This window comes from Drosophila takahashii, chromosome 2L (assembly GCF_030179915.1).
Source record: "Drosophila takahashii strain IR98-3 E-12201 chromosome 2L, DtakHiC1v2, whole genome shotgun sequence".
Lineage (NCBI taxonomy): Eukaryota > Metazoa > Arthropoda > Insecta > Diptera > Drosophilidae > Drosophila > Drosophila takahashii.
The window spans coordinates 34462615-34476066 of record NC_091678.1 but is presented as its reverse complement, the minus strand read 5'-3'; positions in this window follow the sequence as shown (position 1 = coordinate 34476066).

Sequence of the window (13452 nt, the reverse complement as noted above, 5' to 3'; positions counted from 1 at the left end):
AAGACCATAGCAAAAATACGTCGACATTTATTTTAGCCAGGCTTATAAAAAGATGTTAGAGACTATATTCGATCTTGTGACGCCTGTAAGGAGAACAAAGCGCCTAACTATACTTTACACTGTCCAACGTACAGACCATTTCAACGCCTGTATATCGATCTGCTCGGTCCTTACCCTCGTAGTAAACAGGGACATGTTGATTTAATAACAGTACTCGACAACTTTAGCAAATATTCCTGGCTCCAACCATTGAAAAAATTTACTTCGTCAGCAATAATAGAGTTTCTATTAAAACAGGTGTACAGGTAAACCAAGTATACACCGCGCTTTACGCCACACAAAGTAATGCGACCGAGCGTGTAAACCGTTCCCTATTAGCTGCGGTCCGTTCGTACTTAAAAAACGATCAAACCGAGTTGCACCTGCATATTACTAGTATCACCTGTTCCTTGAGATCCTCTTTTCATCAATCGTTAGGATGTTCCCCATACCGTGCTTTATTCGGACTAGATATGATAACGGACGGCTCCGATTATAAGTTACTCAAAGACTTATCGCTTTTGAAGGAACCTATAGTACCTATGTCTCGATCAGATAACCTAGGCCTTTTTTGCTCCGATTATAAGTTACTCAAAGACTTATCGCTTTTGGAGGAACCTATAGTACCTATGTCTCGATCAGGTAACCTAGCCCTTTTGCCAAAAGATATTCAAGCTAATATTCGTTGTGCCTATTATCGCAATGTCCGGCCATACAATTTGCGGGCAAAGCTGGCATCGTTCCGGGAAGTACAGGAAGTGTATAGTCGAAATTTCGCTCAGAGTAAATTCGAACAGAATTTTAACGCAAAATTAGGTCCCCAGTTTGTGAAATATAGAATTCGAAAAAAAACTTGGGAATTGTTATTACCAACTTGAAAACTTGCAAGGAAAAGAGGTAGGAACTTATCACGCCAAGGACATTCGTAGCTAATTCCCGCTAATAATGCATCTAAAGAATAAATATTATCGGGTGGTGTAATGGTCGTCATTCTGGACTGAATGTGCGTTTATTATTTTGCAGCCAGAAAACCCCAAAACCAATAATTGTATTAGATCCCTATTAAAGTATACTTTGCGGCCGCGAGGGGTTATCTTAGCTCAGCTTTTGAGTATCAGCTGCATTGTTCAGCGCCGCCAACTTGGTGCAATATTTCCATGACGTTCCAAGAACTAAAATTTTGAATGTCTGGAAATTTTAGGTATATAAACGCCCACGCGGTGGCAATCAGTCCCTTTCACAACCCGCAAAAGTATTCGTATCAGATCGTCATATAAGCGATCTTGAAAACGCCAAGGTTAAGTTTGCCGCGCCATTGATAAACTTTATCACGCCGCTTTAATTGATACAAAACCCAAACCGTGTTCGTTTTTGCATAAGTGAAAGAGAATATTCCTATCGGATGTGGCAGATTGCAGTCCATTCGTGAATGGTATAACCTTGTGTGCCCAAACACGTGCTGATTAGTGGAAACCCGGGCGGAAGATCTCTTCCGCTACTGCTTTATTTTCAACTTCCTGGAAAAACCTCTTAGATCACAGCTCTTGTGCTGACAGATTGGCAAATTGAACACAGCTGTAAATTGAATGGCCACTGTTGTTACACACAACACATCCAGTTCCCAAAGTGTTTGCGGCAATTAAAATGCTTTTGTTGCGTCTTCTTCCTGATTCGGTATTATTTGGGTACAATTCTGCAGTGTGCTCTACATTTTTCAATTTTTGACAACGCTTGAACAAAAATGATCATGACATATCTCTCAGCTTCGTTGCGGACGGCAGGTCCACTTTAGAGAGACCGAAAATTGCTATTATATGGGATTGGAAAATTGTACGATTATTGAAACGGTTATATACGGGGGTGTCACAGAAAACCATTCCAACCGAATTTCTCCCGAATAACAAATCTCGGTGTCACAGACGTCATTTTTGACGGTTTCTAAGTCCCCCGTATTTTGCCGGACGTTTTGATAAAATTACCCAACTTACAATTTTTTCCCAAAAATATAACTTTATTTAAGATAACTCTAATGAATTTTATGAACTACCTGCATACTAAGATTTTTATACCTACTCAGGTATAGTCAGGGGTGTCACAGAAACCGTCGACGGTTTTGGAGACCGTTTTTTAAAGCTAATTTATTCGACAGGTTTTATAAAAAGCGTATTTTTAAATATAACCCGAAGTAGGTATATAAATCGCAGTATGCAGGTAGTTCATAAAATTCATTAGAGTTGTCTTAAATAAAGTTATATTTTTGGGAAACATTTGTAAGTTGGGTAATTTTATCAAAACGTCCGGCAAAATACGGGGGATTTAGAAACTGTCAAAAATTACGTCTGTGACACCGAGACTTGCTATTCGGGGGAAATTCGGTTGGAATGGTTTTCTGTGACACCCCCGATAGACTTTTGGGTGCTATTCTCATTGTCTCTCTCTCTCTCTTGCTTGCTTTTACATTGTAATTGTTCGGGCGTTATAGTTGTTGGGACCCCAAAAGCCACGCTCAGTCGATTGAAGCTTTTTCTCTCGCGCTCTCTGGCTTTCGATTTAATTCGTGATCCGCGCTCTTATACTTTTTTTGCTTTGTGTCTTTGCGGTTTTGGAATTTGCCAAATTTACTTGAGGTATTTTTCATATTTTATTTTATTTTCTTTAAATTTTCTTATAATGGCTCTTATCTGTTCAATGACAAATTGTATTCTTTCTTCTCCACCTAATGAAGATTTTATTTTCTGCTGGTTCTGTGCAGGATTAATGGCAGAATTAGAGACTTCCTTGAGCAGCGTGCCTGTCTCATGTGGGCATGTGAGTCCTGCAGGAAATCGGTAAGTGAGATGACCAGCTTTATGAGGCAGACTCGGGACGGCCTTTTAAATCTTTCGGGAGCTATTAAAAAGCTCAATGCAGGGTTTGATTCCGTTTGTGCCCAATTTAGTAATAAACAAGAGAGAACTATATAGTCGGATTGGTGTCCCGACTATCTAATACCCGTCACTCAGCTAAAAGGAGTGCGAGCGCTGTACTCGGGTTGGTGTCCCGACTATCTAATAATCGTAACTCAGCTTTAGGAAGTGCGAGGGAGATAGATATATAAACAATTTTCATTGCGTATAACTTTTTAATGAATGGTCCGATATGAAAAATGTCCACTCTCCTTATTTGCTGAAACTCTTGTATTCTCCCTCTTTCTCTCATCTCTCTCTCCCGCTCTCTATTATAACTGTAATTATAATTATAATTTCACTCTCTTTAAACCTCTCTAAACTTCTTATACGCGGGTGTCACAGAAACCGTCGACGGATTTGGGGACGGTTGATTTAGAAACCAGCCGACCAAAACCGTTGGTGGTTCCACATCCACAGGAACGACCAGGGCTGGATGCATACACTAAATATCGAATATTCAATAAATATCGAATTTTATTTGACAGTCCAAATACTTTTTTCCAATAAGTTTTAAACTTTATTTATGTTTTTCTTGCAAGATTACAAAAATAATATATGTTTTAAACGCATATTGTACACAATAAAAAAAAAATTAAAAATTTGAATTAACCGCCAGGCTACATATTACAGCCCTGAACAGCGCTTTGCCGCGGCTGGGTTGGCTTAAATGCCATCTGCTCTGCGAAAGGCTAGGACGCAGAGGAGATCCTTACAAGCGGTTTTACATGGCAGTCCATGGGGATTTAACTCATTGGCCAGGTCCTTTCAAGCAGTGGTCACAGGAATGCTGAGTAAATTCTTTGGCAGTGCCGATATTATCGCGAATGAATCGGAAGAATATGGTGTCTTGCGCTGGTGACCTATGTTTACCCCTGAAAATTAGCAACGTTTATTAATTTAAATTAATAATAAACAAAAATGTTGTACTTTTTTACTTACATGGTTCTTCTTCTTCACAGCCGGCGATTTACCTGGCAAAAATAGGACATTTTCACAACAGTGATGCCAACTTTTTGCAACAGGCGGCCTGTTTTTATTAATTTCTCAATAACTACAACTTCTTTTACCATAAAATTTTTACCAGAAATAAGTTTCATTTTTAACTACAATACTAAGTACCTTTGAATAAATAATTCGTTAACAAAACATTTCGATAACTAACTGCGAAATTTGGACAAATTTGGTATTTTAAAGTGCTAGCTAATTGGTAACACTGCCAGGTAGACGGTTTGCCGACGGATTTTTTTAGCTAATTTTTTTCGAGAGGTTTTATAAAAAGCATATTTTTAAATATAAACCGAAGTAGGTATAAAAATCGTATGTGACACCATTGAGTTTCAAAATGTCTTTGATCCGAAGTTGACCCTATTTTGGTGTCATTTTAATACTTTCAAAATATTAATTTGACCCTTTTTGGTGTCAAAAAGTCACTAGCCGGTGTCATTTTTTTTTAGTATTAAGGCCTCTTTACAGTTCAGATGGAATGTGACATGGAATCGAATTTTTTATACAAATTTCGAAATCTGAGATGGAATAGATTCCATTTTCTATTTCGTTTTTCATTTCGAGTTTACACTTCAAATGGAATTTGGTCAAAATTCTAAGAAAAGCCTCATATGTTTAACATAGATTAAAACAATTTTAAATATGAGCCCTTGTAAAATTTAACATTTGCTCGACAGTAATAAAACTTTGATCTGTTAAGATTATTTTATTTGACTCGATTGGAATATGTGTGTCAGTACATATTCCATAAGAGGTTATATGAAATGAATGGTGTTCATTTCGTTTGTTGTCAAAGTGATTGTGGTTCGAAAAAATATCTGGAGCTCGAAAAAAAAGAAACAATGCAATACAAAAGGGAGAGAGGATTCTATCGTAAAAACCATGCGCACTTACTGGTTAATGGATCCCTCCCATTTAAAAAGCGGTCCCTTCAATAGCCCATGGGTGGAAACAAGGCTTATAAAGAAGAATATGAAGAAAACCACAGATCCTGTGGATGATACAAACAGGAGATTTTCTCAAGTCAGCCAATGAACTTATGTCTTATCACTAGTGCAGCAAAATAAATATATTGTAAAATTAGAATTGGTCTTCCATTTTTTTCAGTTGCAGGATGGTTTTATAGACAAAGGTTCTGCCATAGCACAGACCATGGGAATATAATTTGTTAGGACTTTAAAACCGCTAGTGCGTACGACTCAAAGAAAATAAAGAATTAGTGAGAGCCATTAATGAACTCGGAATAGATTCAAATAAAAGCTATCATCCATTGTAAAAGCAAGCAACAATTTTGTCATACCAAGCTAGCTTTTTAAAATTATTTCACAGAAATAACAACAGACTATGTTAACGGGCTTGAAACATAAGAAATCCCATTTGAAAAATTCCTACTGAGGTGTAAAGAGGCCTTTAAAAAAAAAATGTTAAGCCAAAAGGTTTCAGAAAGTAGTACATTAAACGCCTCAGGCGGAGCAAATATTTTAAAGGACAATATCCTTTGGGCGTACGAAAATCGAAATTGTTCCACTGCAATGTCCTCGTATGGGAATTTTTCTCGTATAAATGCCAAAACATCCTCAGATTTGGTATCCGTGTTGAATCTAGAAACAAATAATTGCTTCTTATGTGGAACAACTGAAAGTTTCTTACGCCCCTCAGCAGCAGTCTGAACCTCACTCGGCTGAGAGCCAGAAACGGGTACGGTCGGCCACGAATTTGGTAACTCCGCCGGCTCTGAAGATTTTTCCCAACATGACTTCCGGAAACAGGGACACCACCGGACCCAGCGGTATCCATTGGCACAGTTGCTGAGTCAACAGAAATTGCTGCAGTTACCAGGTTCGGATTTGGGGTAGATGCCACAACTTTATTTACTGCCGTTGAGCTTAGTAATTTTTATACCCGTTACTCATAGAGTAAAAAGGTATATTGTATTCGTGCAAAAGTATGTAATAGGGAGAAGGAGCGCAGCGCAAGAATATTTCTGCCGAGCACCACGCCCCCTCTAACGCCCACAATCGCCTACTGAACATCTTTAAAGATTTCCGAGAAGTATAAAAGCATTTTTTTTGTATCACTATGGACGGCAGTCCATGTAGTGACGAAGCGCACCAGGAGAGTGTGCGATGGCGACTACTATCACTATGAACGGCAGTCCATGTAGTGACGAAGCGCACCAGGAGAGTGTGCGAAGGCGACTACTATTATATCAAATAAAAACACCTCTAAACGAGGTAAAAAACTAGTGACGATCGCACCTTCAACGTACAAAAGTTCTGATATCAACTTTTGTGACGAAAAATGATTTTAGATGCGACTAAATAAGTACGTTACCTAAAATGTATTCATTCGGCCCGCTTTAGCAAATATTTAATATCTACACGAAAGTTTTTTGTTGTAGCGTGCCGAATGAATAAATTTTAGGCAACGTACTTATTTAGTCGCATCTAAAATCATTTTTCGTCACAAAAGTTGATATCAGAACTTTTGTACGTTGAAGGTGCGTCACTAGTTTTTTACCTCGTTTAGAGGTGTTTTTATTTGATATCAGAAGTTTTTGTTTGTTTACTTTTGCTCTCATAGGTGCTAATGTAAACATTTAAATTTAAATTGGTCAATCATAATTTTTAATCAATTGTATTTTAACGAATTAAGTTAAAAAGGCGTTGAAGTATTTCAAAATACCTTTTAAACGAGGTATAGCACATGTCTGTACCTTTAGTAGTGTAGAACTTACAAACTAACGAAATTTAGCTATTTTTAGCTTTTCCCCGCTAAAGTAGCGGCTTTTTCCAAAAGTCGTAGAACAAAAGATTCCTATATGGAACTCTTAAGTGCAAATTTACTGATTCCATGACCCTAAAATACAGTTCGGATACCCTCACACAAAATTCAATACTCAGGGAGCGTTAGTTGTTCGAGCTGGCAAAAGTGGCTATTTTCGTATAAAAATAACTTTTAAACGTGACTTTTTACAGTAATGTGTTGTATACCAAAATTTAAGGAATCTCAAGGGCTATATAGTTTAAAGTTTTAAAGAAAATCGTTAGAACCGTTTTTGAAAAAATAAAAAAAAGCTAAAAAAAAAGTTTTAAAAAATTGTCTTTTGTTAATATTTTTTTAACTATTACATTTACACAAATTGCATATAGAAGGCGTTTATAGCATTTAAAAATACCTTTCAAACGAGATGCAGCACAAGCCTGTAGCTTTAGTAGTATAGAAGTTACGGCTTTCCGAATTTTAGCTATTTATAGCTGTTTTCCCGCTAAACTAGCGAGTTTTTCCAAAAGTGGTAGAACAAAAGTTTTTTATATCGATGTGATGAACGTCATATCAAATTTTCAAAACTTAAAAAACATGTTTTGGATAAACTGACAAACTGACAAACTGACAAACAGAATTAAATTTTCATTTTGGGAAGACGAAGAAAATCTTATTTTGGCGATAACTTTTGAACGGATCGTCGGATTCGTCGGACCCCTCATTCGACGGGTATTTTCAATAGGAACACAACTAACACATTGTTTGTCAGTTTGTCCAAAACATGTTTTTTAAGTTTTGAAAATTTGATATGACGTTCACCACATCGATATAAAAACTTTTGTTCTACCACTTTTGGAAAAACTCGCTAGTTTAGCGGGAAAACAGCTATAAATAGCTAAAATTCGGAAAGCCGTAACTTCTATACTACTAAAGCTACAGACTTGTGCTGCATCTCGTTTGAAAGGTATTTTTAAATGCTATAAACGCCTTCTATATGCAATTTGTGTTAATGTAATAGTTAAAAAAATATTAGCAAAAGACAATTTTTTAAAACTTTTTTTTTAGCTTTTTTTATTTTTTTCAAAAACGACTCTAACGATTTTCTTTAAAACTTTAAACTGTATAGCCCTTGAGATTCCCTAAATTTTGGTATACAACACATTACTGTAAAAAGTCACGTTTAAAAGTTATTTTTATACGAAAATAGCCACTTTTGCCAGCTCGAACAACTAACGCTCCCTGAGTATTGAATTTTGTGTGAGGGTATCCGAACTGTATTTTAGGGTCATGGCATCAGTAAATTTGCACTTAAGAGTTCCATATAGGAATCTTTTGTTCTACGACTTTTGGAAAAAGCCGCTACTTTAGCGGGAAAAAGCTAAAAATAGCTAAATTTCGTTAGTTTGTAAGTTCTACACTACTAAAGGTACAGACATGTGCTATACCTCGTTTAAAAGGTATTTTGAAATACTTCAACGCCTTTTTAACTTAATTCGTTAAAATACAATTGTTTAAAAATTATGATTGACCAATTTAAATTTAAATGTTTACATTAGCACCTATGAGAGCAAAAGTAAACAAACAAAAACTTCTGATATCAAATAAAAACACCTCTAAACGAGGTAAAAAACTAGAGACGATCGCACCTTCAACGTACAAAAGTTCTGATATCAACTTTTGTGACGAAAAATGATTTTAGATGCGACTAAATAAGTACGTTGCCTAAAATTTATTCATTCGGCACGCTACAACAAAAAACTTTCGTGTAGATATTAAATATTTGCTAAAGCGGGCCGAATGAATACATTTTAGGTAACGTACTTATTTAGTCGCATCTAAAATCATTTTTCGTCACAAAAGTTGATATCAGAACTTTTGTACGTTCAAGGTGCGATCGTCACTAGTTTTTTACCTCGTTTAGAGGTGTTTTTATTTGATATAATAGTAGTCGCCTTCGCACACTCTCCTGGTGCGCTTCGTCACTACATGGACTGCCGTTCATAGTGACAGTAGTCGCCTTCGCACACTCTCCTGGTGCGCTTCGTCACTACATGGACTGCCGTCCATAGTGATACAAAAAAAATGCTTTTATACTTCTCGGAAATCTTTAAAGATGTGGGCGCCGGACACATTTAAAAATTGTTCAGTAGGCGATTGTGGGCGTTAGAGGGGGCGTGGTGCTCGGCAGAAATATTCTTGCGCTGCGCTCCTTCTCCCTATTACATACTTTTGCACGAATACAATATACCTTTTTACTCTATGAGTAACGGGTATAAAAATTACTAAGCTCAACGGCAGTAAATAAAGTTGTGGCATCTACCCCAAATCCGAACCTGGTAACTGCAGCAATTTCTGTTGACTCAGCAACTGTGCCAATGGATACCGCTGGGTCCGGTGGTGTCCCTGTTTCCGGAAGTCATGTTGGGAAAAATCTTCAGAGCCGGCGGAGTTACCAAATTCGTGGCCGACCGTACCCGTTTCTGGCTCTCAGCCGAGTGAGGTTCAGACTGCTGCTGAGGGGCGTAAGAAACTTTCAGTTGTTCCACATAAGAAGCAATTATTTGTTTCTAGATTCAACACGGATACCAAATCTGAGGATGTTTTGGCATTTATACGAGAAAAATTCCCATACGAGGACATTGCAGTGGAACAATTTCGATTTTCGTACGCCCAAAGGATATTGTCCTTTAAAATATTTGCTCCGCCTGAGGCGTTTAATGTACTACTTTCTGAAACCTTTTGGCTTAACATTTTTTTTTAAAGGCCTCTTTACACCTCAGTAGGAATTTTTCAAATGGGATTTCTTATGTTTCAAGCCCGTTAACATAGTCTGTTGTTAATTCTGTGAAATAATTTTAAAAAGCTAGCTTGGTATGACAAAATTGTTGCTTGCTTTTACAATTGATGATAGCTTTTATTTGAATCTATTCCGAGTTCATTAATGGCTCTCACTAATTCTTGATTTTCTTTGAGTCGTACGCACTAGCGGTTTTAAAGTCCTAACAAATTATATTCCCATGGTCTGTGCTATGGCAGAACCTTTGTCTATAAAACCATCCTTTTTAACTTAATTCGTTAAAATACAATTGTTTAAAAATTATGATTGACCAATTTAAATTTAAATGTTTACATTAGCACCTATGAGAGCAAAAGTAAACAAACAAAAACTTCTGATATCAAATAAAAACACCTCTAAACGAGGTAAAAAACTAGAGACGATCGCACCTTCAACGTACAAAAGTTCTGATATCAACTTTTGTGACGAAAAATGATTTTAGATGCGACTAAATAAGTACGTTGCCTAAAATTTATTCATTCGGCACGCTACAACAAAAAACTTTCGTGTAGATATTAAATATTTGCTAAAGCGGGCCGAATGAATACATTTTAGGTAACGTACTTATTTAGTCGCATCTAAAATCATTTTTCGTCACAAAAGTTGATATCAGAACTTTTGTACGTTCAAGGTGCGATCGTCACTAGTTTTTTACCTCGTTTAGAGGTGTTTTTATTTGATATAATAGTAGTCGCCTTCGCACACTCTCCTGGTGCGCTTCGTCACTACATGGACTGCCGTTCATAGTGACAGTAGTCGCCTTCGCACACTCTCCTGGTGCGCTTCGTCACTACATGGACTGCCGTCCATAGTGATACAAAAAAAATGCTTTTATACTTCTCGGAAATCTTTAAAGATGTGGGCGCCGGACACATTTAAAAATTGTTCAGTAGGCGATTGTGGGCGTTAGAGGGGGCGTGGTGCTCGGCAGAAATATTCTTGCGCTGCGCTCCTTCTCCCTATTACATACTTTTGCACGAATACAATATACCTTTTTACTCTATGAGTAACGGGTATAAAAATTACTAAGCTCAACGGCAGTAAATAAAGTTGTGGCATCTACCCCAAATCCGAACCTGGTAACTGCAGCAATTTCTGTTGACTCAGCAACTGTGCCAATGGATACCGCTGGGTCCGGTGGTGTCCCTGTTTCCGGAAGTCATGTTGGGAAAAATCTTCAGAGCCGGCGGAGTTACCAAATTCGTGGCCGACCGTACCCGTTTCTGGCTCTCAGCCGAGTGAGGTTCAGACTGCTGCTGAGGGGCGTAAGAAACTTTCAGTTGTTCCACATAAGAAGCAATTATTTGTTTCTAGATTCAACACGGATACCAAATCTGAGGATGTTTTGGCATTTATACGAGAAAAATTCCCATACGAGGACATTGCAGTGGAACAATTTCGATTTTCGTACGCCCAAAGGATATTGTCCTTTAAAATATTTGCTCCGCCTGAGGCGTTTAATGTACTACTTTCTGAAACCTTTTGGCTTAACATTTTTTTTTAAAGGCCTCTTTACACCTCAGTAGGAATTTTTCAAATGGGATTTCTTATGTTTCAAGCCCGTTAACATAGTCTGTTGTTAATTCTGTGAAATAATTTTAAAAAGCTAGCTTGGTATGACAAAATTGTTGCTTGCTTTTACAATTGATGATAGCTTTTATTTGAATCTATTCCGAGTTCATTAATGGCTCTCACTAATTCTTGATTTTCTTTGAGTCGTACGCACTAGCGGTTTTAAAGTCCTAACAAATTATATTCCCATGGTCTGTGCTATGGCAGAACCTTTGTCTATAAAACCATCCTGCAACTGAAAAAAAATGGAAGACCAATTCTAATTTTACAATATATTTATTTTGCTGCACTAGTGATAAGACATAAGTTCATTGGCTGACTTGAGAAAATCTCCTGTTTGTATCATCCACAGGATCTGTGGTTTTCTTCATATTCTTCTTTATAAGCCTTGTTTGGGCTATTGAAGGGACCGCTTTTTAAATGGGAGGGATCCATTAACCAGTAAGTGCGCATGGTTTTTACGATAGAATCCTCTCTCCCTTTTGTGTTGCAGTGTTTCTTTTTTTTCGAGCTCCAGATATTTTTTCGAACCACAATCACTTTGACAACAAACGAAATGAACACCATTCATTTCATATAACCTCTTATGGAATATGTACTGACACACATATTCCAATCGAGTCAAATAAAATAATCTTAACAGATCAAAGTTTTATTACTGTCGAGCAAATGTTAAATTTTACAAGGGCTCATATTTAAAATTGTTTTAATCTATGTTAAACATATGAGGCTTTTCTTAGAATTTTGACCAAATTCCATTTGAAGTGTAAACTCGAAATAAAAAACGAAATAGAAAATGGAATCTATTCCATCTCAGATTTCGAAATTTGTATAAAAAATTCGATTCCATGTCACATTCCATCTGAACTGTAAAGAGGCCTTAATACTAAAAAAAATGACACCGGCTAGTGACTTTTTGACACCAAAAAGGGTCAAATTAATATTTTTGAAAGTATTAAAATGACACCAGAATAGGGTAAACTTCGGATCAAAGACATTTTGAAACTCAATGGTGTCACATCCGATTTTTATACCTACTTCGGTTTATATTTAAAAATATGCTTTTTATAAAACCTCTCCAAAAAATTAGCTAAAAAAATCCGTCGGCAAACCGTCTACCTGGCAGTGTTACCAATTAGCTAGCACTTTAAAATACCAAATTTGTCCAAATTTCGGAGTTAGTTATCGAAATGTTTTTTTAACGAATTATTTATTCAAAGGTACTTAGTATTGTAGTTAAAAATGAAACTTATTTCTGGTAAAAATTTTATGGTAAAAGAAGTTGTAGTTATTGAGAAATTAATAAAAACAGGCCGCCTGTTGCAAAAAGTTGGCATCACTGTTGTGAAAATGTCCTATTTTTGCCAGGTAAAACGCCGGCTGTGAAGAAGAAGAACCATGTAAGTAAAAAAGTACAACATTTTTGTTTATTATTAATTTAAATTAAAAAACGTTGCTAATTTTCAGGGGTAAACATAGGTCACCAGCGCAAGACACCATATTCTTCCGATTCATTCGCGATAATATCGACACTGCCAAAGGATGTACTCAGGGCGTCCGCATTCTTGTGACCACTGCTTGAAAGGACCTAGCCAATGAGTTAAATCCCCATTTAAACCAACCCAGCCGCTGCAAAGCGCTGTTCAGGGCTGTAATATGTAGCCTGGCGGTTAATTCAAATTTTTATTTTTTTTTTTATTGTGTACAATATGCGTTTAAAACATATATTATTTTTGTAATCCTGCAAGAAAAACATAAATTAAGTTTAAAACTTATTGGAAAACAGTATTTGGACTGTCAAATAAAATTCGATAATTATTGAATATTCGATATTTAGTGTATGCATCCAGCCCTGGTCGTTCCTGTGGATGTGGAACCACCAACGGTATTGGTCGGTTGGTTTCTAAATAAACCGTCCCCAAATCCGTCGACGGTTTCTGTGACACCCCCGTATAAGAAGTTTAGAGAGGTTTAAAGAGAGTGAAATTATAATTTTAATTACAGTTATAATATAGAGCGGGAGAGAGAGATGAGAGAAAGAGGGAGAATACAAGAGTTTCAGCAAATAAGGAGAGGGGACATTTTTCAAATCGAACCATTCATTAAAAAGTTATACGCAATGAAAATTGTTTATATATCTATCTCCCTCGCACTTCCTAAAGCTGAGTTACGATTATTAGATAGTCGGGACACCAACCCGAGTACAGCGCTCGCACTCCTTTTAGCTGAGTGACGGGTATTAGATAGTCGGGACACCAATCCGACTATATAGTTCTCTCTTGTTTA